Source organism: Diceros bicornis, chromosome 26 (assembly GCF_020826845.1).
Source record: "Diceros bicornis minor isolate mBicDic1 chromosome 26, mDicBic1.mat.cur, whole genome shotgun sequence".
NCBI classification, from domain to species: Eukaryota; Metazoa; Chordata; class Mammalia; order Perissodactyla; family Rhinocerotidae; genus Diceros; species Diceros bicornis.
The window spans coordinates 21538944-21565380 of NC_080765.1; the positions used below are offsets into that span (position 1 = coordinate 21538944).

At 45.8% G+C, this 26437-nt stretch overlaps 1 non-coding gene across 1 annotated transcript; it reads left to right on the plus strand.

Annotated features, from left to right (window-relative positions):
• Nucleotides 1-2257: 2257 nt before the first annotated feature.
• Nucleotides 2258-2364, plus strand: LOC131423007 (U6 spliceosomal RNA). The gene has a single exon (XR_009224181.1). It is a non-coding gene; the product is annotated as a U6 spliceosomal RNA (small nuclear RNA).
• Nucleotides 2365-26437: the final 24073 nt, after the last annotated feature.

Genomic DNA, 26437 nt, shown 5'->3' on the forward strand with positions numbered 1-26437 from the left:
TCTTTCTTGGGAGTTTCTCTTCCTTTGAACCACTTCGCCGTTGTTTACCACTCCTATGGGCAGAGCCAGGGCTATCAGGTGGCCTGTGGCCTCTCCACCTGGACTCTGCTCACCATCGAAAAATCCTTCAACTTGCACAATGTTGTCCGATATCCTCTGGGGGTTTCTGTTTTGCTGTTCTTAGGGCTTTGGTTTTTAGTACTTCACAGTCTCTTTCCTTGCAGCCAGTACAGGATAGAGCCCCAGAAGTGGAGATTTTAGGCCAGGAAGGGCTGCGACATATGTTGGGGGTAAGCAGGAAGCCTGGTACTCACTGCCACCCCACTGTCTCTAGCTCTTTAGGTGAAGTGCATACTCAGTGTTGGCACCTGAAGGACCCTTCAAGGACACCTGGGCCAACCATGCATTGAACAGCACAGAGAGGGGCAGTACCTCACTGGAGGTCACACAGTGAATCAGAGGGCTGGCCCAGACCTAATGGGCTCCCTTCCCACACCTCCCTTGGCACCAGGCCTTTTCTGCCTGACTTTTGAGGCCCTGAAGCTTACATTTTCTGGCTCCCACAGTGTGCCTGGCACAGAGGTAGTGCCTTGAGGGAACTGAGATAACTGTGCTGGTCTCCTTCCAGGAATTCAGAGTCTCGTGGGGGTTGGGAGGAAGACAGACAGGTATAATTGTATAGTCTGGACCTAACACTCCACACCTCCCACCAGTGCTGCCTTATGCCTCTCCTCCCTGGCACCAAGTTAAGCTGGTTCCTCCACTTTCCTCTCTTGGCTGTCCCCTGGAATCTCAAGGGGAGCTGTAAATTACTCCTCAGAAATTCTGAATGAACTGGTCTAGGTAGTGGCCTGGCAGTTGGGGCGTTTAAAAGCCCCCAGGTGTTTCCACTGTGCGGCCAGGTGAGAACCACTGGGCCTGACTCCCATGACAGGTTACACCTGGAGAGAGGGGCTGGTTCCTGGACTTTGCTGTGGTAGCAGAGCTGAGCATGTATGTGGCCAGGATTCTGGGGGAGTCTGTTCATTATAGCAGCCAGAGCTGTGAGACACATGGGAGCCCCAGGGTGGAAGGAGCCATGCTGGGACCTAGGAAAGACTAGGGGCCAGGATGGGAATACTTGATGCTCTGTGAGACCTCCCGACTTCTGTATTAGGCCCACTCTGGTGCCAGCCCAGACTTGGTTTTCATTGACTCTTAAGATGCCTTCAGTTGTAAGATGTCTTAACCTTGTGTGTCATTAAGAAAGAAAACCCTGCCAATTACATTTGTAAGATGTCCTTGATTAAAAGGTACATTCTGATTTCAGAAATGTTCAGCAGTGAAAAGCAGGTATCTCAGGACCAGTGAAATACAATGTTCACCTTTGTGTCCCACTGATTCATGGGAGGTTGCCTTGTGTTCGGTGAATGGATGGAAGCCAAGAGGGTGCTTAGCCTGCATGTCCCACAGGCGCCTCCAGCTCCACCTATGCAAAGCTGACCTCACTTGCTCATAGTCTCCTGTGTTCACCTCCCTGATGATACCCTGTGTGGGCAGAATAATGGCCCCCAAAGATGTTCACGTCCTTGACCTCAACCTGTGAATATGTGACCGTACGTGGCAAAAGAGACTTCACAGGTGTGATTAATGATTTTGAGATGGTGGCATCCTGGATTATTAAGGTGATCACAAGGGTCCTATAAAGTAAAAGAAGGAGTCAAGAGAGCCAAAGTGAGAGGGAGGTGAAGATGTTGCTGCTGGCTTTGCAGATAGAAGAAAGGGCCATGTGCCAAGGAATACAGTAGCCTGTAGAAGCTGGAAAAAGCAAGAAACTGGTTCTTCCCATAGCCTCCAGAAAGAAATGTAGCCCCACTGAGGATTTTAGCCCAGTGAAAACCATTTTGGACTTCTGACCTCTAGAACGTTATGATGATAAAGTTGTGTTATTTTAAGCCACTAAGTTTATGGTCATTTCTTAACAGCCCCAATAAGAAACCAGCACACACCCCATCCAGCTGAATGCCTCTCCCTCTTGTGAACATCACTAAGTTCTCTCTCCCTGTGGCCACGTCCCTGTCTCAAGCCCCTATCAGCACTTAACTCCCTTGCCTTTTTGTTAAAGAAAAACTCTATGTATATGTATATATATACACATATATATGATTTTTATTTAAGTAATCTTTTTGTATTTTACAATGGTTTTGTAGATTTACAGAAAACTTACAAAACCAGTACAGAGAATTCACCCAGTTTCCCCTGTTGTTAACATCTGTCAGCGCTCGCTTTGGCAGCACATATGCTAAAATTGGAACGATACAGAGAGGATTAGCATGGCCCCTATACAAGGATGACACGAAAATTCGTGAAGCGTTCCATATTTTTGATGGATTGTAATTAGTATTTGGGTGGTGAACATGAGAACATGATGTAATCCATGCAGAAATAGAAGTATCATGATGTACATCTGAAATTTATACAATGCTATAAACCAATGTTAGTGCAATAAACAAACAAACAAAACAAACATTTTTCAGTGGTACATTTGTTACAGCTAACAAACCAACTGTTTTACTAAATACCCAACCAGTACTTCTCAAAACTGTCAAGGTTTAAAACCAGCTGTTTTTAAACAGCTTTATTGAGATATAATCCACCCACTTAAAGTGTACAATTCAGTGGTTTTTAGTATATTCACAGGGTTGTGCAACCATCACTACAATCTAATTTTAGAACATTTTTGTCTACCCTGAAAGAAACCCCACCCATCAGCGGTCCTTCCCTGTTACTCCCCATCCCCCATCACCCTCCAGTCCCTGGCAACCACTAATCTATTTCCTGTCTTTGTAGATTTGCCTATTCTGTACGTTTTGTACAAATGGAATCATACAATATGTGCTCTTTTGTGTCTTACGTATCTGCTTCTACTTAGCATGTTTTCAAGATTCATCCATGTAACATGTAGCAATACTTCTATACTTTTTTATTGTTGAGTAATATTCCATACATCCAATATGGATATATGATATATCACTATTAACTAAACCTCAAGCTTTATTTAGATTTTGCTAATTTTTCCCTAATATCCTTTTTCTGTTTCAGAATCCCTTCTAGGATACTACATTACATTTAGTTATGTCTCCTTAGCTTCCTCTGGTCTGACAGTTTCTCAGGCTTGTTTTTGCTGACCTTGACAGTTTTGAGAAGTACTGGTTGGGTATTTAGTAAAAGATTCCTAAAATATGGGCTTGTCTGGTATTTTTCTCATGGTAGATTTGGGTTATAGGTTTTTGGGAGGAAGACCACAGAGGTGAAGTCCTTTGCCTTTTGCTGAAAACATTTAATGACACCCCATTGCCCTTAAGATAAAATGCAGAAGCCTGAAGCTGACTGAGAAGGTATTCCATGGCCTGGCCTGAGCCAGCCCCTTCAGCTCCACATCTGCCTTGCTTTCCTTCTCGCTTCTCTCTCCCCTCTCCAGGCTCCAGCCTGCTCCCAGAATAGGGCGGATAATTTCACTTCTCCAGACCTGGCCGGTGATGCCCTTCTGTCTTTTCTGTCTATCTGGGAAAGCCAATTAATGTAACTGTTGTGGCTTGGCTCTAGGCCTCCCTTGTCCTAAATTCTTTGTAACTCCCACTCCCCACTTCCCAGGTTGGTCATCGTTTCTTCCACGGCCCAACAGCACAGATGTCTGACACAACACCTAGAGCAGTTTCTCCTGGTCTGTCTCCACCAGTTAGCCTGAGACAGGGCATCAGTGCTGATGAATGAATAGGGAATGAGCCAATTTTTTTTTTTTCAAAGATTTATAGCAGCTTTATTCATGGTCAAAAAAGACAAAACTTAAAATAACTCAATTGTCCTTCAACTGGTGGATAGACAAACTGTGGTACATTCATACAATGGATATTACATTCAGCAATAAAACAGAAGGAACTGCTGATACAGTCGACAACATGGATGAACACTCAAACAAATGTATTGTGCTGAATGAAAGAAACCAGACTCAAAAGGCCAAATACTGTAGGATTCCATTTATATGATATTCTAGAAAAGACAAACCATAGGGAAAGACAACAGATCATTAGTCACCAGGGGGTAAGGGTGGGGGAAGAGTTGACTACAAAAGAGCAGCGGGAAGGAGCCAATTGTTTTCCTGGTGTTGTGTGTTAGGGGGACAACCCCTTCCTGAGCCAGACTGGAAACTGGGGGCCTGTGGGACTGTTTCTCTTTGCTGCCCCAGAAGGGATGAGGTGTGACCTGGATGGGCAGCGTACAGTTGTCTGAACCCAAAAATCTCTCAGGGGGCAGGGCTGAGGGGTCATTAGGGTTTTTCTAACTCCTGGGGGTGTCACTGAGCCATGGGCAAATTTATAGGAGGGGCTCCAGGTCAAAGCTGCAGATGTCATCACTGCAGCTGTGACAGCAGACCCTCTGAAATGCAGCCTCTTGCCTTTGGCAGGCCATTTTCCAGAAGAGTAGCAGGAGTGGGGAAGGGGAGTCTGGAAACTCCTGGGTGAGGGCCGGGGTATCACACTCTGCCCTGGGCGTCTGGTGGGGCCCTGGGGGAGACAAGAAATGTGGGGGAGCCCAGAAAGGGGTCAAAATAAATGAAGGGTCAGATTCCACAAAGCCCATGGAGTTTGGGGGTGTCTTTTTTTAATTTCATTTATTTATTATTTTTCCCCCCAAAGCCCCAGTAGATAGTTGTATGTCATAGCTGCACATCCTTCTAGTTGCTGTACGTGGGACGCGGCCTCAGCATGGCCGGAGAAGTGGTGCATCGGTGCGCGCCCGGGATCTGAACCCTGGCCGCAAGCAGCAGAGCACGTGCACTTAACCGCTAAGCCACGGGGCCGGCCCTGGAGGTGTCTTATGCGTTTGACACATCTGCTGCCCCTTCCAGACCCACCCAACTGGCTGGGTGCCTCATTGCACGGTCACTGAACGCCAGACTCACTGGCAGTTGACCGACCTGAGGCTGGCAGCTTGCCTTCCACTCTCTCCCAGCCAGAACCAAGCTGGAGCCCTGGAGATGCCCAGCTCCTCCTCATGCTGAGACCCGAGAGGAATTTCTCTCAAGTGAATTTAGAAACAGATGTTTTGTGCAGGGCCCAAGAGTGGATAATGTTCTTTCAAGTCAGTAGTCACTTCTGAACTCCCCGTGGAGGCCGGGCTGCCCCTTGGTCCTTTTCAGCAATTCCTCAGGTTCAAAGGTATGCTCTTCAGTGGTAGGTTTGGTGGTGCCCAGACCACCACAGGCTCCTCCAGGGGGCCGTCCCAGCACCCATCTCCAGTCAGCTGGCTGGGGCTGCTGCTACCCTGTCCCTACCAGGCCCCTGTTCTCCAGGAGGCTTGTCTGGCCCAGCCTGCCCTCTATGTAAACCCCACTTATATGCGTAAACATTGCACGTGACAAGCCTGTAAAACCCAGCTGCAAACGCTGGTGTTGTTTCAGATTCGCTCGGGCAGCCTCTGGTTTTGCTGTTCTGATGCTATCATCCTTGCTCTCACTTTCCTGTTCTCCACCCACTACCCTACATATCTCTGCCCTGCAGCTCTCAGCAGCGTCAGGCCCTACAGCTCCCATGCCCGGTTTTGCACACATTTCTCTGTCTCCATCTCTTCACATTTGCTTGGACATATGTGGGCATTTGCCCTCTGGCCTAAGGCACTGCTGCCTCTTATTGGCCCAGCTTTCTCAGGCTTAGAACGTGGTACTAAACTCACCTCTATTTGACAAAGAGAAGAAGAGGGCGACCGGCATTTCTTAAGTACCCAAATAAGTTAGGAATATTATGTTTAATCTTCCCAACTACCTACTATTTAGTTACATATTTTCCCCATTTTGCTGATGAGAAAAACAAGGCTCAGAGAGGTGAGGTGAAGTGACCCGCCCAATGTCACACAGCTTGAAAGTGGTAAAGCCAGGATTTGAACCCAGGTCGGTGTGATTCTAAAGTCCAGCCAGGGGCCGGCCCAGTCGCGTAGTGGTTAAGTTAGCGCACTCTGCTTCAGTGGCCTGGGGTTCACAGGTTCGGATCCTGGGCACAGACCTATGTACTGCTTATCAAGCCATGCTGTGGCAGATGTCCCACATATAAAATAGAGGAAGATGGGCACGGATGTTAGCCCAGGGCCAATCTTCCTCAGCAAAAAGAGGAAGATTGGCAACAGATGTTAGCTCAGAGCTAATCTTCCTCACCAAAAAAAAAAAAAAAAAAAAGTCCAGCCAGAATTTTTGGTGAAATATGTTACTATTTTTTGCCTATTTTTAAAATTGGGTCTTATTATTGAGTTGTGAGAGAGCTTTATATATTTCAGATGCAAGTCTTTTGTCAGATATATATTTTGCAAATATGTTCTCTCAGGCCATAGCTTGTCTTTTCATTTTTTTATATCAGTGTCTCTTGAAGAGCAAAAGTTTTAAATTTTGATGAAGTTCAATTTGTTGACTTTTTTTCTTTTATGGTTTGTGCTTTTTGTGTTATATTTAAGGAATCTTCATCAAACCCAGTGTCACTAAGATTTTCTATGTTTTCTTCCAGATGTTTTATAGTTTTAGATCTAACATTTGGGTCTATGATACATTCAAGTAAGCTTTTGTATATGATTCACTTTTTTTGCATATGGCTGTCCAATTGTTTCAGCATCATTTGTTGAGAAGATTATCCTTTCCCCCATCAAATTGCCTTGCCACCTTTGCCAAACATCAATTGACCACATATATGTTCATCTATTTCTGAATTATTTATTTTATTCCATTGATGTATATGTTTGTCTCTTCACCAATACCATACTCTTTACCATGTCTTGATAACTGTGGCTTTATAGTGAGTCTTGACATCAAGTAGTATACATCCTCTAACTTTTTTCTTTTTAAAAATTGTTTTGAGAGGGGTGGGGGGAAGGGCAAAATAGGTAAAGGGAATTAAGAGGTACAAACTTTTAGTCATAAAATAAATGTCATGGGGATGTAACTTATAGCATAGGGAATATAGTCAACAATATTGTGATAACTTTGTATAATGACAGATGGTTACTAGTCTTATCAAGGTTATCACTTTGTAATGTAAATAAAGGTCAAATCACTATGTTATACCCCTGAAACTAATGCAATATTGTATGTCAACTAAATAAATTTAAAAATAAATAAATAAATAATAAGAAATAAATAAAAAATGTTAAAAAAATTAAAAAAAATTATTTTGGCTAGTCTATGTCCTTAGCATTTCTATATAAATTTTAGAATCAGCTTGTCAATTTCTCAAACAAGTTGGTATTTGATTGGCATAATGTTAAATTTATGTAGAATTTATATTTATTTCTTTATTTCTAATAATGTTCACTGATATTATTTATTTCTTCCTTAAATATTTGGTAGAATTTACCAATGGAGCCATCAGTACCTGGAGTTTTCTTTGTAGGAAAGTTTTTTTTTTTTCCCCTGAATATTTGCATTTATTACCTCCAGTTTGTGGGGAATGTAAAGGAATTCAATGGACTTTATCAAGGTCACCAGAAAAGACACGACGAGAAACCTGAGAGTGAATCCTCTCTGCTTCCAAATATTTTGAAAGTTGGCTTATGTAAAGACAAAAAAAACCCAAAAACCCATTGTATAGTGAAAGAGTATTTCTGGGAATGAAAAAGAAAAACTTTATTTCTCAATGCCTAGAGGTCTGCGCTAGTTTCAAAGATAAAGCTTTTATTTTAGGCACAGAGTTCAAATTAATTTCATAAGAAGGTTTAACTACAAATTCAGTTTCATTAATTATATGTAAGGCTCTTCAGGTTTTCTATTTCTTCTTGAGTAGGTTTGGTAGTTTGTTATTTTTAAGGAATTTGTCCATTTCATCTATGTGGTTGAATTTACTGGCACAAAGTTGTTTATGGAACTGCTTTCTTAATTTCATTTTTGAATTGTCGCACTTTGAATAGTCATTCTACTGCCTTCTGGCCTCTGTTGTTTCAGACGCAAAGTCAGCATATATCAGTATTGACACTTCACTGCACATGGTGAGTCTTTTTTCATTGCTGCTTTTATGATTTTCTCTTTATCTTTCAACAGTTTGACTATGATGTGTCTGACTGTGGATCTCTTGGTATTTATCCTACATGGTATTCATCAAGTTTCTTGGATGTGTAGATTAGTTTTTCATCCAATTTGGGAAGTTTTTGGCCATTGTTTCTATTTTTTGTTCTTTTCCCTAATAAGGTACTTTATGTTATTAGTTCCTGTGAAGACATATTCTGCAAGCAAAATAATTAAGATTTTGGTTTCTTAGTCAGACAGTCATGGGTTTGAATCCTAGCTCTGCCACTTAGTAGTAGTGTGAATTGAGACAAGTCACTTCATTGCTTTGTGTCTTGATTTGTATTTACTAGTTTATTATAAAAGATATTATGAAGGATACAGATGAACAGCCAGATGAAGAAGTACATAGGGCAGTGTCTGGAAGGGTCCTGAGCACAGGAGCTTCTGTCCCCATGAAACTGGGGCATGCCACCCTTCCAGTATGTGGATACATTCACCAACTTTGGAACTCTACCATTGTTTCTTCAAATATTTTTGCTGCCCTTTTTTTCTCTTTCCTTTCCTACTGGAACTCCTATTATGCTTATGTCAGGACATCTGATGTTCCACAGGTCTCTGAGCAAAGACTAATTTTTTTTTTATTTTTTGTGAGGAAGATCAGCTCTAAGCTAACATCCATGCTAATCCTCCTCTTTTCACTGAGGAAGACCGGCTCTGAGCTAACATCTATTGCCAATCCTCCTCCTTTCTTTTTCCCCCAAAGCCCCAGTAGATAGTTGTATGTCATAGTTGTACATCGTTCTAGTTGCTGTATGTGGGACGTGGTCTCAGCATGGCCGGAGAAGCGGTGCGTCAGCGCGTGCCTGGGATCCGAACCCGGGCCACCAGTAGCAGAGCACACGCACTTAACCGCTAAGCCACAGGGCCGGCCCAAGACTAATTTTTCTTTGCCTTTTCCCCTCTCTGTTCTTCAGATTTGATAGCTTCTGTTGACACATCTTCAAATTCACTGATTCTGTTATCTGTCAACTCAAATCCGTTGTTGAGCCCCTCCGGTGAATCTTGCATTTCAGTTATTATTGTACTTTTCAACTCCGGAATTCCTCTTTCATTTTTTTGCCATTTTAACCATACAATTCAACAGCATTAAGTACATGCACAATGTTGTGTAACCATCATCACTATCCATTTTCAGAATTTTTTCATCATCGCAACAGAAACTCTGTACCTATTAAACAGTAACTCTCCGTTCTCTCTCCCCTCAGCTCCTGGTAACCTCTATTTTTTCTGTCTTTATGAATTTGCCTATTCTAGGTACCTCATATAAGTGGAATCATAACAACATTTGTCATTTTGTGTCCAGCTTATTTCACTTAGCATAATGTTTTGAAAGTTCATCCATGGTGTAGCAGGTATCAGAACTTCACTCCTTTAATTTTATTTATTTATTTATTTTTCCCCCAAAGCCCCAGTAGATAGTTGTATGTCATAGCTGCACATCCTTCTAGTTGCTGTATGTGGGACATGGCCTGAGCATGGCCAGAGAAGTGGTATGTCGGTGCACGCCCGGGATCCGAACCTGGGCCGCCAGCAGCGGAGCGCAAGCACTTAACCGCTAAGCCACGGGGCCGGCCCATAAACTTCATTCCTTTAAAAAAAAAAAAAAGATTTCTGGGGCCGGCCCGGTGGCACAAGCAGTTAAGTGTGCAAGCTCTGCTGCAGCGGCCCGGGGTTCGCCGGTTTGGATCCTGGGCACACACCCCCGAACTGCTGGTTGAGCCATGCTGTGGCGGCGTCCCTATAAAAGTAGAGGAAGATGGGCACGGATGTTAGCTCAGGGCCAGTCTTCCTCAGAAAAAAAGAGGAGGATTGGCATCAGATGTTAGCTCAGGGCTGATCTTCCTCACCAAAAAAAAAAAAAAAAAAAAAAAGATTTCTGAGGCCGCCCAGTGGCACAAGCAGTTAAATGCACGTGCTCCACTTCAGCGTCCCAGGGTTCCCAGGTTCAGATCCTGGGCGCTCACCGACACACCGCTTGTCAGGCCATGCTGTGGTGGCGTCCCATATAAAGTGGAGGAAGATGGGCACAGGTGTTAGCCCAGGGCCAGTCTTCCTCAGCAAAAAAAAAAGGGAGGGGAGGATTGGCATCAGATGTTAGCTCAGGGCTGATCTTCCTCACCAAAAAAAAAAAAAAGATTTCTATCTCCTTATCAAGATGATCTATTTTATTTTTTGATCATTATTGTCACACTTTCCTTTGAGTCTTTAAACATGGTTTATTTTAGTTCTTTGAACATACATATAATAGTTGCTTCAAAGTCTTTGTCTGCTAAATGCAACATCTGGGGACATTCAGAGACAGTTTCTACTGATTACTTTTTTCCCTGAGTTTGGACAGAATTCCTATGCCCCCTACAGGTTGTTGTTGTCATTATTTTTTTTTTTTTATTGTGAGGAAGATCAGCCCTGAGCTAACATCTGTGCTAATCCTCCTCTTTTTGCTGAGGAAGACCGGCTCTGAGCTAACATCTATTGCCAATCCTCCTCCTTTTTTTCCCCAAAGCCCCAGTAGATAGTTGTATGTCACAGCTGCACATCCTTCTAGTTGCTGTATGTGGGACGCGGCCTCAGCATGGCTGGAAAAGCAGTGCGTTGGTGCGCGCCCGGGATCCGAACCTGGGCTGCCAGTAGCCGAGCGCGCGCACTTAACCGCTAAGCCATGGGGCCAGCCCTGTTGTCATTATTTTTTGTTTGTTTAACAAACAATTTGCGTGGGCAAAACCTGTGAAATCTGCCTGCCTCATGGTGTGTGGCCACTGACATCTCTACCCTGTTTTTAACAATTCTTGTTTTTATTTTTATGCTTGGGCTCCTGGGAATTACCCTGTGTCTGTGTAGCTTAATGATCGGCCAGTTATTGGGGAGAGGTTGTACTCAGTCACCTTGAGCCAGTGAGGATTCTATCCTCTGCCGAAGGATCTGTGTGTGGGTAGGAAATCACAAAGTTCAGGCTGTTTTCAAGTGGGCTCCAGTTTCACTTTCCACTGAGCCCTTTTGAGTCCTCTCTGTGCATGTAGCCCCAGGGGTAGCCAGGATTGTGAGGGTAGCATGGGCACTCTCTGCTCTCTGCTGCAAATGCACACAGCCTCAACTAGGAATTTGCTTGCCTCAACCACAACTACAGCATCAGGCTAGTAGAGCCATTGGCTCTCCCCACTTGCTTGCCACTAAGGTGGCTACTTCCACCGGCAACATCGCTGGGCATGGGCATGGTGTGCGTCTCCAAATCAAACGAGCCCTCTTCACTGGTGAAGCTGCTGGTCCTTAAGCCCTGCCCCACTTTGGCAGGACCTCTGCACCTAATGAGCTGGGAAGGGGGAGAGATGGAGCAGCCCCAGGCAAGAACACCATGGGCTCCTGCTGTCCTAACTCAAAGCTGAGCAGTTTTCAATCCAATACACTTCTTGGATTGTGGTATGCATTTGGTCAATTTCAGAGCACTGAAATGGCTGTTTTGTCTATTTTGTCCAGTTTTATAGTTGCTTTTGGGGGAAGGGATTTGCTGACCCCCTCACTCAACCACAGGTGGGAATCTCCTTTAAATATTTTGAACTTTGTTCTGGGAAATAGTTACGTTACTTTGCCCAGAAATTTGGGGTGTCTTTTTTTTGTGAGGAAGATCAGCCCTGAGCTAGCATCCATGCTAATCCTCCTCTTTTTTTGCTGAGGAAGACCGGCTCTGAGCTAACATCTCTTGCCAATCCTCCTCCTTTGTTTCCCCAAAGCCCCAGTAGATAGTTGTACGTCATAGTTGCACATCCTTCTAGTTGCTGTATGTGGGACGCGGCCTCAGCATGGCCGGAGAAGCAGTGCGTCAGTGCGAGTTCGCATCCGAACCTGGGCCGCCAGTAGCGGAGCGCGCGCGCTTAACCCCTAAGCCACGGGGCCGGCCCTGGGGTGTCTTAATGCCTTGGAAGCAGTTTGATTCTTTCAAGGCTTGCTTTTCCACTTTGCTAGGCAGGACCAGAATAGCATTCAGTCCAGGGTTAATTTGGCCCCACTGCTGAGGCAATGCCCTTCTAGTTCTACCAGATGCCTGTGCGTTTGGTGGTATTTTCCATCTGCCTAGTGGAACCAAGAGCTACTCCCACCCAGTGTTGTTACTGAACCAAGTGGGCTTGCCTCCTGGTGAGTTAAATGAGACTCTACACCAGCGGAAGTTGTCTCACAAAGTAAAGTGTATATGCAGCAAATATGAGGAATCATTTCGAAAGTCATGGTGTCCCCAAACAAAGGTAAGCAGGAACTTTTATTTAGGTTGGGGAAGGAATATTAAAAGGGAGAGGCAGGTATTCGCTTGCACAGGCTCAGTTAGAGAACATGCTTCCACATAATGAGGCCTAAGCGCCTCCTGGAGAGATCTTTGCATTAAAAATAAGACAACAGACATGGGCATAGCTCTTGTGGTGAGGCTTGGTCAGTTTCAAGATGGCTGGTGATTATATCTCCCTTGAGTTTCTCACTTGGTCAGTTTCAGGATAGCTTGTGGTTACATCTCCTTAACATACAACAGGAAAATAAACAACTTGGAAAAACAGTTAATTGCTTCCAAACCCACCTTTGAGTTTCTCCAGGCACCTAGTCTGCCACAGTGTGAGCCCTGGGGATTGTTTCCTCTGCTCAGCACTCAGCTGGAAACCCTCTGCCAGTGTCTAGAGTTCTCTCATGGTGCAGTTTTCTCCTCTCATTCCTCTGCCCTGTCAATGCTGACTGCCTTGGCCTCCCCAGATTCTGCATTCTGTCTCCTCAACTCAGGGAGACTGCTGGAGTCTATTTGGGTTCTCTATTCCCATACTTCCTGGAAATTGTCTCCAGGCAGTAAGCTAGGGCAGTCAGAAGGCTCGCTGTCATGCTCTGCCCGTTGTCCAGTGTCTGAAAATCCTAGATTTTGTGTGGCTTTTTACTTGTTTAGGATAGGTAGGTCTATCTGGCCCCGGTTACTCTAGTCTGGTCAGAAGCCCCAGTCAGGCTTTTTGGGTACACTATGCTGGGCTCCAACCCAGCCCCAACCCAGTTCCATGTTGTGCCCTAGTATCAGTTGGCAGTAGAGACGTTAGAGGGCAGCTTCTGGTTTTCCACAAATGTCCCCAAAGTTCTCCATGGAAGTTAGCAGGTTGCACTCTTCTCTGTGTTCATGAGCATTCATGCAGTGTTGGCTAGAGGCCGGCATGGCGGAGCAGGGTGGTGGAAGGAGCCTGGCCTTGAATGTCGTGGCCCAAGGCTCCATGTGATCCCACTGCCACCAACTTATCTGGGATCCATGAGGAGGCAGGACATGTGACATCTACCTGAAGCCCACTGGAGGTTTGTCTTCTGGGAAACGAACTTTGGTCTGACTGTTCCTGAAGTTGCCTTGGTGGTGATAATAATATCCAACATTTATTAAGTACTAATAATGTGCACTTAGGCACTAGGCTAAATTTTATCTACATTAGTCTTTATGATAACACGGGATGGGTACTATTGTTATTCAGGTGTAAACCCGTCAGTAGTGGAAATGTGGGGCCTTCTGGGGTTTCCTGAAGGAAGGGCCCAAGCGAGTGGCGTGGGGGGTACTCCAGGGACTGCTCGGGCCCTGGCTCTTTACAAGCGGTGCAGAACTAGTTCAATATCTTAACAACTGGGACAGCTGCACCAGTGTGTGCCAACCGAACTTGACTCCTACAAGGATGTCAGAAAGACACTGGTCTTTGCAAGTTCTAGCATGGGCAGTAGGTGGTGGGGCACCAGCATAACACTGCCTGGGGTGCCGTTATTGTCAAGACTGCATGTAGACGCTGGGCCTGCGACAGAACAGGAAGCTTGGCTAGTTTGCTATCACCTTTCCTAACAAGGGCCTACAGCCCTATGTTTATTTCTCTCACCATTTCCCAGGCCCCACAGTCCAGCCACATTGAGCTCCTTCTGGCAACTTCCACACCACAGGCTCTTTGTTGCCTCCAGGCCTTTGGTAAAGCTCTTCCCTCCTCCTGAAGTTCTCTCCCCTCTTCTCTCTGTGGGGCTAACTTCTACTATTCATCCTTCGGGTACCAGCATAGGCATCACTTCCTCCAGGAAGACTTTCTTGACCCCCAGATTTCAATAGGGGCTCCTGTTATGTGGTCCCATAGATCCTTGTGCTTCCCCTTCATTAACCCTTATTAATGGTTGTTATGAGAGGTTCGGGGATTCCATCGGAGACGTAAAAGAAACTTTCCACCCCAAACAAATGGACTGAAGGTATATTTTATTATATAGAGGATAGTAAAGGCGATAGTCCGCAAACAGATCCAAATAGGTCAAATAATAAGAGGGAAAAAACACCAGCTCGACTGGAAAGGGAAAACATCCACATTGGCTGAGATAGCAGCAGATCCGAGTAGGTCATATAATAAGAGGGGAAAACATCAGATGGACCGGAAAGGGAAACACCAGATCGACTGAAGGGAAATGACACAAATCAACCGGAAAGAGAAACACCAGGTTGACCGAAAAGAGAACACATCAGATCAATTACTTCACAGTAAATCAATTACTCACAACATCCACACCCCACTGCCGGGAGAGCCCTGTCAATCGACACGGCTGGGCAAGGATCACACGTCCTGGGCAAGGCGTCCCTTCCACAGGTGGAACTCTCACCAGGTCTCAGCTTCCAGCAGTTTATATAAGCAGTTACAGAGTTTGCAGAGCAAGCATCTAGTGTTCCCATGCACAAATGGTTATCAGTGGCTTACCTGCACTGAGCCCCTTGGCTAACGTCCCAGCCCAGTAATTGTGTACGTGCATTGTTCTCTTTGGTTATTGTCTTAGCCCGGCACAGATGGCCAGTCCATCCCGTGCTACAATGCTCCAAGAGCCTTGAACTGTTACAACTTGCAACTCTCTCCGTGGGAGAAGGGCCAGTTCCCGCCACGCAGAAAGCAGCTTTTATATTTCTTTTTGTGCTGGTGGCTGTAGGTCAATGGAGTGGCCAAACATGGCTGTACTCATGTCAAGACAATGGTGCAGTGGCTTCATGACAGCAGGAAGCATAAGGAGCCCGTGTATACCTAGCACTGAGGGCTGTGCCCAGCACACAGTAGGTGCTCAATAAATACTTGTTGCAAAGGGTTTATAAGAGTGATCTGAGATGAAGGCCAGGCCTGCTAGAGGCCCAAGGTCTCAGCAGATTCATAACAGCCCAAGGGAGGAAATTGAGAACTGGAGTCCAAGGGACCATAACAAATTGAGAATTGGGATACAAGGGGTCTCAACAAGATTCTTCCTCTTCCAAACGCCATGAGCTCTGAGCCCCGCCTGAGTTTCCAACCTTTCCTTCTTTATGCCCCCTCCTTATCCCATGCTCCAGCCTAGCCAGCCCTGGCTCCTCTCTTCCTCTCTTTAGTTCAAGGTTGTTCCCTCCTCCTGGAACACCTTCTCCAGACTCCTCCACGGAGCCCTCCCACATCCCCTCCTTCTGCCCCCCTCCCATGAGGATTTATTTGACCCTTTTTTGGGCTCCTGGAGCACTGTTTTTGTCCCTCAATGGAAGCAGGGCAGACAACTGCCTCATGCTAGGTTATTTACATGAAAATCACTGTCCTGAGTATACAGGCCTCCAAACTCAGGGGGTTGATACCAAATAACTTCTTAAAGTAGTTGTGTTCAGCAGCAAACACCTCTTTTTTAAAGTCTTTTTTAAATTTTTTGAATTATGTTTTATTTTTCTATCAGAATAATGATGCACATAGTTTTAAAAATTCCAATAGCATTCCAAAGCTTATCTTGAATAATGGCAACTCCCTGCACTCTCCTCCATAAATCTGACTCCTGTACAACTACTTTAAACTCTTTTTAGCTGTTTCTACTGGTATTTACCTCCGTGTTTCTAATAACATATTGCTTTTTAAAAATTGCATCACTTCTAGACGTCTTTTTTATAACAACTTTATTGAGATATAATTCACATACCATACAATTCACACATTTAAGGCGTACAACTCAATGATCTTTTTTTATACATTCACAGAGTTGTGGAGCCATCACCACAATCAATTTTAGAACATTTCCATCACCTCAAAAAGAAACCCTGTACCTCATTTCTCCCCTACCTCCAGCCCCTGGCAACCACCAATCTACTTCTGTTTTTATGGATTTGTCTTTTTCGGACTTCAAATGAATGGAATCATACAATCTGTGGGCCTTTGTGCCTGGCTTCTTTCACTTGCCATAATGTTTTCAAGGTTCATCCATCCTTCATTCCTTTTTTTTTTGTGAGGAAGATCAGCCCTGAGCTAACATCCATGCTAATCCTCCTCTTTTTGCTGAGGAAGACTGGCCCTGAGCTAACATCTATTGCCAATCCTCCTCCTTCTCCCCCGCCCCAAAGCCCCAGTAGATAGTTGTATGTCATAGTTGCACATCCTTCTAGTTGCCGTATGTGGGATGCGGCCTCAGCATGACCAGAGAAGTGGTGTGTCGGTGCGCGCCCGGGATCCGAACCTGGGTGACCAGTAGCGGAGTGTGTGCACTTAACCGCTAAGCCACTGGGCCAGCCCCCTTCATTCCTTTTTAGAGCTAAATAATATTCCATTGTATGGATATACTCATTTTGTTTATCCATTCATCAGTTGATGGACATGTAGGTTGTTTCCACTTTTTGGCAATTATAAATAAAGGCTGCTTCGTGAACAAGTTTTTATGTTTTCAGTTCTCTTGGGTATATATCTAAGAGTGGAAATTGTTGGATCGTATGGTTATGACCATATGGTTAAAAAAGTTTAGCATTTTGAGGAATTGCCAAACTTTTCCAAAGCAACAGGACGTGTTCCCATCCACAGCGTATGAGGGTTAAACATTATGTCTTGAATGCCTGTTAGAATAGTTGAGGATCAATGACAGTTTTAAACTGGATTCCCAAATATGTAAACTAGATAAAAGTGCCTTGGTTCTGATGGATGTGGGGACGTGTACCTGTTAGTCCCAGGGGGAAACAGAATCCAACTCACATAATTCTAGAGCAGTGCTGTCCAATAGAAACTTCTGTAATGATGGAAATTTCCAAATCTGCACTGTTCAAGTTGGTAGCCACTAGCCATATTGGCTACTGAACACTTGGAATGTGGCTAGTGCCACTGAGGAACTGCGTTTTAAATTGTATTTAATTTGGGGCCGGCCCGGTGGCGCAAGCGGTTAAGTGCGCGCGCTCCGCTGCGGCGGCCCGGGGTTCGCTGGTTCGGATCCCGGGCGCGCACAGACGCACTGCTTGGCAAGCCATGCTGTGGCGGCGTCCCATATAAAGTGGAGGAAGATGGGCACGGATGTTAGCCCAGGGCCGTCTTCCTCAGCAAAAAAAGAGGAGGATTGGCTGTTAGCTCAGGGCTGATCTCCTCACAAAAAAAAAAAAAAAATTGTATTTAATTTTAAATAATTTAAATTCAAATACCCACATGTGGCTAGTAGTTATATTGGATGGCACAATTCTAAAGGCTTTAATATAGGGATTCCTTGTGGAGATCTAGGTATGGTTAAAAGAACCTGCAAGGCATGTTGAAGCCCTCAGAGGCTAGCAACAACAGGGAGCCGTGACTACTTCTAGGACTGAGAGAGAAGGAGAAGAAATCTTGTCACTGAAACTTGGTGACAGCTGGAGACATAGAGGAGGGGCCAAAACTCTGATCACCAATTCCAATGTGTATGTGAGGGGTTTCGGGAACTCTCTGCCAGAAACGAGGACAAAGACCAAATTATATATCTCTTATTATAAATCACAACATCACAGTCCAACCCCTGGTCTTCGAACATGGATCCCTTATAGCAAAATAATTGTAAAAGTCAAAAGATCACTAGAATCCCATTCAGTCATTAATAACTATTCATTCCATCATCATATGATGTGAAAATGTCTCCCAGGGTGAGGCCACTCAGGTTTGCAGCTTCCATTTGATCTTGTCATGGTCCAAAAGCAGGAGCGGTCTCAGCAATACACGGCTTCATCCTCTCAGACATCTGGTATACTTGAGCTGAGAGACAGCATCATCTCTAGCTCTGAGCCTCTTTCTATGTATTAATGAACCCATTTATTCATTCCCTTACCCATACCTACTATTTTTCCTTCCCCATTTATATCTCAAACTTTCCCACCTTTAGAAGGGACGTGAGGTTCGGCCACTTTGCTCGTCTAGATTGTAGCAGCAATACTAGTCCAGCAAGCACCTTCCCTCAGTCCACTTCTATCCAGATAAGGTAAGATGACACGGGTGCAGAACCAGTGGGCTATCTTTAGCACCAGGCAATAGAGCTGCATTCACTGTTAGCCCCAATTTTGCCAAGTGGGGAAATTGCCCCATCAGGCCCTTGAGCATTCTCATGTAAAGGTTAGAAACATAGTTACAGTTTCTTGCTTAGGAGTCATCCCTGCTTCCAGCCCTTGTAGTTGCAGCCCTGGTCCTGTGACCACTGCATCAAATACGGGGAAAAGATTGAAGTGATGTGGGGAAGAAAATACCAGCACCTTCCCCACCTCCTCTTCCCCAGATCCACCAGAAAAACAGAGAAATTTATCCAGTGGGGACACTCCTTTAGCCCCACTCATATTCGTGTTGAGTGTGGGCACACACTCCTAAGGGTGTGTCAGCCAGCCCTTCATGCCTTTATTTCCCCTTTTTAGATAGCCAATTTTTTTGTGTGTGTGTGAGGAAGATCAGCCCTGAGCTGACATCCGTGCTAATCCTCCTCTTTTTGCTGAGGAAGACCGGCTCTGAGCTAACATCTATTGCCAATCTTCCTCCTTTTTTTTCCCCAAAGCCCCAGTAGATAGTTGTATGTCATAGTTGCACATCCTTCTAGTTGCTGTATGTGGGACACGGCCCCAGCATGGCCGGAGAAGCCGTGCGTCGGTGCGCGCCAGGGATCCGAACCCGGGCCGCCAGTAGTGGAGCGCACGCACTTAACTGCTAAGCCACGGGGCCGGCCCATAGACAGCCAATGTTTTAATCGCCCGTTCCAATTCTCTACCAGACTAGTATTCTGAGGAGGATCTCTCTCTGCACCATGTTGGACATTATAGGCTGTAAAGTGAGTTCCTTGGTCTGAAGAAATGACGGTTGGCCATCCAAATCGCTGCAATATCTTCTGTTCTGGATCTTTCCTAATACTCTGAGCATTTGCATCTACCACCTGGTAAGCAAAGCCTAGTCCCGGGTCAGGGTCTCTTCCTGTTGGGACCCATATGTAGCTCCCGAGGGCTACCAGCATCAGTTTCACTTGCCAGCTATGTCCAGGGCCGTCCCCCAGGGAATCTGCCACATGGCCATCTGCAGGATCTGTCTCTCTCGCTGGCAGACAGAAGAGTTCTTCTTGGCATTTGTGCCTCAGAGGGTGCAAGAGGAGCGTGTCTGATTCAGCCCGTCTCTGCATTGCGGCAGTGCCCCCATGTCCACTCATCTCATGGACCCACGTGGCCATCCCAAGGGAGCACACGAGGATGTCTGCTTGTCCATTCCAGTCACCTTCCAAACCTGGAATGGAGTTCTTCTGATGAGCATCGACATCTCCTACTTTAATGCACCCTCTAGTTTCCAAAGGGCTGTTCCCCATACGGGCATCCCTTTAATAGGCCAGGTTTCCACTGACCTCCTGCCAGGCTGTTGGCCATTACTCATGAGTCAGTAAAAACCCAAACATAGGAGCTTTTTACCACTGTTCAATTCTCCCATCACTACTGGGAAAACAGCACGCAATTCAGCCCACCAGGCTGATCTGTTTTTACCTTCTTGGATCAGAGTGGTGGCCTTCCAAACAGAATGTTGTCCATTCACTGTGGAATTGCCATCCACCAGCCAAGCAGCTCTTTGTCAGTCAAGAGCTGCTTACAGGGCACTGTCCACGTGACAACAGAATCTAGCAGCTCCTCACACGGTTCCAGAGTCAGTCCTAGGGGAAAAGAGGCTCCCTGCTCATGAGTATCTCCTTGCATTCCCCAGGCAGCATGATCCTGGATAAACCATTTCCATTTCCACGTATATATGGAACTCTTCTGGGCACTGCCATCTCCAGTAGAGCATTTCTCCAACATCATCCTAGCCATTATGGATATTTCAGGTTTTAAGATCATTTTATGTCCTTCAGTCATCGGGGTAGCTTCAATTAATGTTCCTGGCCAAGTAGTACATGGCCCTCAAATGGAAATTTTCTAGTTCAACGTTCCAGTAGCCATTGCTGGGAGGTGCTCACAGGCTTTTGCCATAAGTCCCAGCCTGTGCTCCACATAGGGCCATTGCACAGAGAATTTGTCCCTACCAGCACTCCAGCTTCTCTTCCACACTGTGTGGGCCCCGGGCAATCTTACTGGTTCCCGTTTAGCGTGGGCAACTAACTTTGCTTAAAGGGCATATTTACATGCCTTCTGTTTTACGGTATTAGGTAGGGGAAACATCTCCCAGTCAGATACAGTGTCCATCCCCATAATACAATCAGGTAAAACACATGCAACCACTTCACATAAAGCCTATTCAAACATACCAATTCTCCTACAAACTTTTACCTTACCTCCATCAACCCTTACTTTCCTAACCGTAGCCTCTATTAGGACTTCATCTGCAGGTTTTGGTCTTACAATACCGGGTAGGGGAATTGTTCCCCAGCCAGACATAATATGCATTCCCATAAAACATTCAGGTAAAGTTGACATAACGTCTTTACATAATATCTGCTTAAACATTCCAACTTTCAGAATCCTATCAACCATTACATTTTTGCATTCTCTCATTCTAACTGTAGCCCGAGTGAGGGCTTCACTGGTGGGTTTTGGAAACACAGTTCATGGGACTCCGGTATCAAGGAGTACTGGAAACTTCTCTTCGCCACCCCCTGATCATTTTACTCACTCTCATGCAAAAGGCTTTCGGCCTTCAGGCAGGAGTTAAGCCAAGGGACCCCAGCCCTTTTGCCAATCTTTAACCTGGTTGATCTGTCTAACCATTGCCCAAGCGATTGCCGGTCAGGTTTCTCATTGTAATTTTTGCCTTCTGGCTTTTTAAATTTCTCCAAACTGGGGTAAAGAGAGTGGACTTTTTTGGGGCTCATTAATGTTGAAGGATCAATAGGGGGGTCCCTTTGTTCCACCCAACCTTTGGTAGTGCTGTATTAAAACCTTTGTTTTAACTCCATCAATGTCTGTTTTATTCACCCCATTTCTTAATAACCATCTAAGGGTTCCCCCTGCTGGGACGAGTCCCGTGACTCTCCCCTTTCTGTCTCCTCCTTGTTTTGCTCCTATCAATATTCGCTTAATACGCTTTATTTCTTAATAACAGTTTAAAAATCTCTACTTTGTTGGGAAGTCCCTACACTTTCCCCTCAGCCTCTTCCCATTCTCTTAATTTACCTAATGTTGTTATTAGTGTCGGGGGAAGAGGGAGAATCTCTCTCTGCCCTTTTCCTTTAGGTTCTTATGGTTGGACAAATAATTAACAAGACAGGTTAGCAGGAGAAAATAATACCAAGTTTAATAACATGTATACATGGGAGAAACTCAGAAATGAGCAACTCGTCCCTCTGTCTAAGCTGCTTGCTTAAGTATTGCAGCTAAAGGCGAGGAACGTGTTGGGGGTGGGTAGTGGCCGGGACTTCAGAGGGCAGGAAGACAATTCTTTTCAGGGTCATCTATAGATAATGTGGTCAGGGAGAGACAGAGTTTTTCATAAAAGAGGCTTGGTGCTTTTCCTATTGTAACCTCTATCCTACATTATCTTTACAGCCATCATGATAACAACTCTTTCTTGAAACAAATCTTTTGTTTTAAATTCTTTAGGCAGTTTAGGAGGGGAAACTCAAATACTCTGCCTGAGTTTTCTGAGTGCTTATTGTCTTCGGCTCGAAATAATCCTCATATCAGAGTGGTGCCTCCTGGGGTAGCTTGCCCTGAGCACCATCATTGGCATCTGTAAGACCCATGAGGGGAAGCTGAGACAGCTTCCCGGACTGTCCCTCAGTTTTGCAACTATAAGGTAATGTGGGGTGCCCATGTGAAAGGGCCCCCTTAACCACAGCATTTACCATCACCTGGGTAACGGGCATATTCAGCGGGTGAATACCCCGGTCATCATAAAGCCAGTCCCACATGGCTTGTGTATGAAGCATATCAGCTACTTCATCTGGGGTATTCCACTTGGCATTCGTAGGAGGAGATGGACGGTCCCACTTGTCAGGGTAAATAGACCCTACAGTCGCTTTTATTCAGTCCACCAGGCTGGCTATTCCCCCGGGACTAACCTCCTGTGTGTCTGGGTGACCTATAGCCGTTGGTGATTGCTCCATAGGGAGCTGCGGGTCCTACACCAGCCCAAACATGCTCTTCCACTCTGCAGCACCCAAAACCAAAGACACAGCCCCAACTCATTACTCTCGCCGTCCATTTTAGTGAAGGTCCCTTAGGAAGCTGATGATACTGACCCACAAAATGCAACAACTCCTTCATGCTGTACCCCTGGTTTCAGTAGTTTCTTGGTTTTGTTCTTCCCCCGCATTGACTATCTTCTTGGTGACCAGAGGTCTTAGAGATACTTTCTGTTGTCCCTGCACAATTTTTAGGTTGGGGGCTGCTTTGAGGCTAGTGGCCCAAGCTCAGACCCACTGAAATCTGAGCTGAGTTTAGCATCAAGGCCCAAACCAACACTTTCTTTTACTTTCACTTTAGCTATTATGGATAACAATACCCAAGGGATTGACTATTTTGCATTTTTGTTGTTAGGCTGCATTTCCTTATGCATCTAGTGAACCAGCTCCCCAGAAGTTGGACCCGCATCTAAATTCCATTGGTACTTTTACTTTTACTAACTGATTGCAGCACAGCTGCAGCTGCTCCATACCATGGGTGACCACGTGGCCACCCAGAAATCAAAGGTTTTCACACCCTACCCTTTCATCCTTTCTCTTCCCAAACCACATGTTTCCATGAGCCAGGGCTGTTCTAGCAAATTCCACTTCACTGACATCAGCTAAGCATTCTGCACCCAATTCCGTGAGTGGAAGGGGTCCCCCACACCAACAAGCAATGCTTGGGCACCAGCTAGGTGTGCTACAATTCAACTCAATTCTGACACCATCTACCTGGAGATAGTGTCAGATCTCACAGGATAAGGGCTCAGTCCTATAAGACCGCCCTGCATACCTCATCCCCATCCCCTACCCCCTCACCCCTGCCTTTCAGAAGCCAGTCGCCAGTTACAAGTCCAGCTTGTCATCTAGGCTTCTGACCAACCAGCTACAGATCGGAGGTTCCCACAACCCCCTCCTCGGGTTCAATTAATTTGCTAGAGTGGCTCACAGAATTCAGAGAAACAGTTTACTTACTAGATTCCCGATTTATTATGAAAGGATATAACTCAAGAACAGCCGGATAGAAGAGAAGCACAGGGCAAGGTATGGGGAAATGGCACAGAGATTCCATGTTCTCTGAGCATGCCACTTTCCCCAAATCTCCACGTGTTCACCACCCGGAACTCCTTCCTTTTGGGTTTTTATGGAGGCTTCCTTACATAGGCACGATGGATTAAACCATTGGCCATTGATGGGCCAGCCTCATGGCTTAGCGGTTAAGTGCGCGTGCTCCGCTACTAGCGGCCCGGGTTCGGATCCCGGGCGCGCACCGACGCACCGCTTGTCCGGCCATGCTGAGGCCGCCTCCCACATGCAGCAACTAGAAGAATGTGCAGCTATGACATACAACTATCTACTGGGGCTTTGGGGAAAAAAAACGAGGAGGATTGGCAATAGATGTTAGCTCAGAGCAGGTCTTCCTCAGCAAAAAGAGGAGGATTAGCATGGATGTTAGCTCAGGGCTGATCTTCCTCACACACACAAAAAAACAAAACTATTGGCCATTGTTATTGAACTCAATCTCCATTCCCTCGCCCTTCCCCAGAGGTCAGGGGGTGGGAATGAATGTTCCAACCTTCTAATCACAAGATTGGCTCCCCTGGCAACGAGCCCCTACATCTTTAGAGGATTTCCAAAATTTACCTCATTAACCTAAACTTAGTTGTGCTTGAAAGGGGCTTGTTAGGAATAATAAGACATCCCTTTCACCTTTTTGGCTCTGAAGCAATTTTAGGAACTGAGGACAAGAGACCAAATATTATAACAAAAGATGCTCCCACTGCTCTTTTTTTTTTTTTAATACCTTTTTTTTTTTTAAGATTTTATTTATTTATTTTTTTCCCCCCAAAGCCCCAGTAGGTAGTTGTATGTCATAGCTGCACATCCTTCTAGTTGCTGTATGTGGGACTCGGCCTCAGCATGGCGGGAGAAGCAGTGCCTCAGTGCACGCCCAGGATCCGAACCTGGGCCGCAAGCAGCGGAGCGCGCACACTTAACCACCAAGCCACGGGCCGGCCCCTACTCCCACTGCTCTTAACGCTCAGGAAATTCCGAGGATTTTGGGAGCTCTGTGCCAGAAATGGGAAGAAGACCACACACATATTTCTTATTATAAATTGCAATATCACAAGGGATCACCTGACAGATGCTATAGACATGCTATATGCCGCTGCCAGAGACATGCCCCAGAGCGGGAAGAGAGCAGGGAAGAAATGTCCTGATTCTCTTCTCCCTCCCTCTCGTCTCCAGGTCCTACCTTAAGCTGAACCCGAGAGGAAGCCACAGGGCAGGGAGCCTCCAGGGCAGAGAGAAGAGCAGAGATTGACTTGAGGGGTCGGGGGCGACAACAACCAGCTGAGGGTGACAAGCCCCAAAGCACCACCTCTGAACCCCAGGGTTCTGAGGAACTCTGTCTGAAAACCACTTCCTGGGGGGAATGTGTCAAACTGAACAGACACCTGGAGGAGATAGGGACCACTGGAGGTCACATGGCTTCTGACGGATCTTTGCTGAGATTCGTAACGGCTGAGGCAGAAGAAAGAGATATTAATCTCTGTGCCAGGCCTTGTCATGAGCTGGGTGATTTCACTGATATTTTCTTGTTTAACCTTATGAAAGTCCTGGAGAGGGAAGTGGTATTACCCTCGATTTCGAGCCGGGACAAGGGCAAGCAGTTGGTAACACCTATCTTGATGTTTTTCCAGACGGGAGGAAGGCCTGCTGGGGTGTAATGCTGACTACACTATCAGTTGTTCAGGGGGTGGGGAGGATCCAAAATCGTATCTTTACTGGCTGACACCCATGTGGCCAGGTCCTCCAACTTTGAAAATCTATAATTTTGACTCGACTCCTACCACCCCTGGCTTTGCAGAGCACACAGATCTGCCCTGTCTCAGTGTGTGGGAATCCTGTCAGACCTCCAGGCCCAACCTTGGACTCCCAATTCTCCAGCTCTTCTCAAAACTCAGCTGAGAAACAACCTAGGGCTTCAGAGCCCGAATGAACACTAGTTAAATTCTCTAAATAGTTTAAATTATAGCCATGGCTCAAATTAGATCAACAGAAGCCTACATAGACTACTCTAATGGTGTACAGAAAGATCTGAACTATGACCTGGTTTTGCATCCTGATTCTACCCCTTACCAGCTGTGTGACCTTAGGCAAGTCGCTTAACTTCTCTGAGCCACCATGGCCCTTTCTGTAATTGGAGTAGCACCCATCTCACATGTCAGTGCTGGTCCTTTTCCCTTAAGAAACACTCACTCTTGAGGTGAATTCATTCAGACTCATGGCTTTAAACACCACCCAAATGCTGATGTCCTCCAAATTTACATCTTCAGTGTGGACCCCTTCTATGAGCTTCAGAACTGCTTACTTGAAACCTCCACGTGGACGTCTAATAGCTATCTCAAACTTAACATACTCCCAGATGAACTCTTTTTTTTTTTTTTAAAGATTTTATTTATTTATTTTTGCCCCCAAAGCCCCAGTGGATAGTTGTATATCATAGCTGTACATCCTTCTAGTTGCTGTACGTGGGACGCGGCCTCAGCATGGCGGGAGAAGCGATGCGTTGGTGCGCGCCCAGGATCCGAACCCCGGCCGCCAGCAGCGGAGGGCGCGCACTTAACCACTAAGCCACGGGGCCGGCCCCCCAGATGAACTCTTTATCTTCTCCCACAAAGCTACTCCACCCCCAAGCTTCCCATATCAGAACAGGACAATTCAATTCTTGTGCTTAGTCAGGCCAAAAACCTTGGTGTTGTCTTCCATCTTCTCGCTCACGCTCCATATCCAATATGTTAAGAAACCCTGTTGGCTCTATCTCAAAACATATTCAGCAACTGACCTCTTCTCTCCACATCACCCATCATCCTGGTTCAGATCCGGTCATCTCTCACCTGATCGGGTACAGGAGCCTCCTCACTCGCCGGCCTGCTCCCATCCTCCCCTGACAGTCTGTCTTCCCTGAAGCAGCCAGACAGAGCCTTTTCAAAGGCAAAGCTCTCAGCAGCT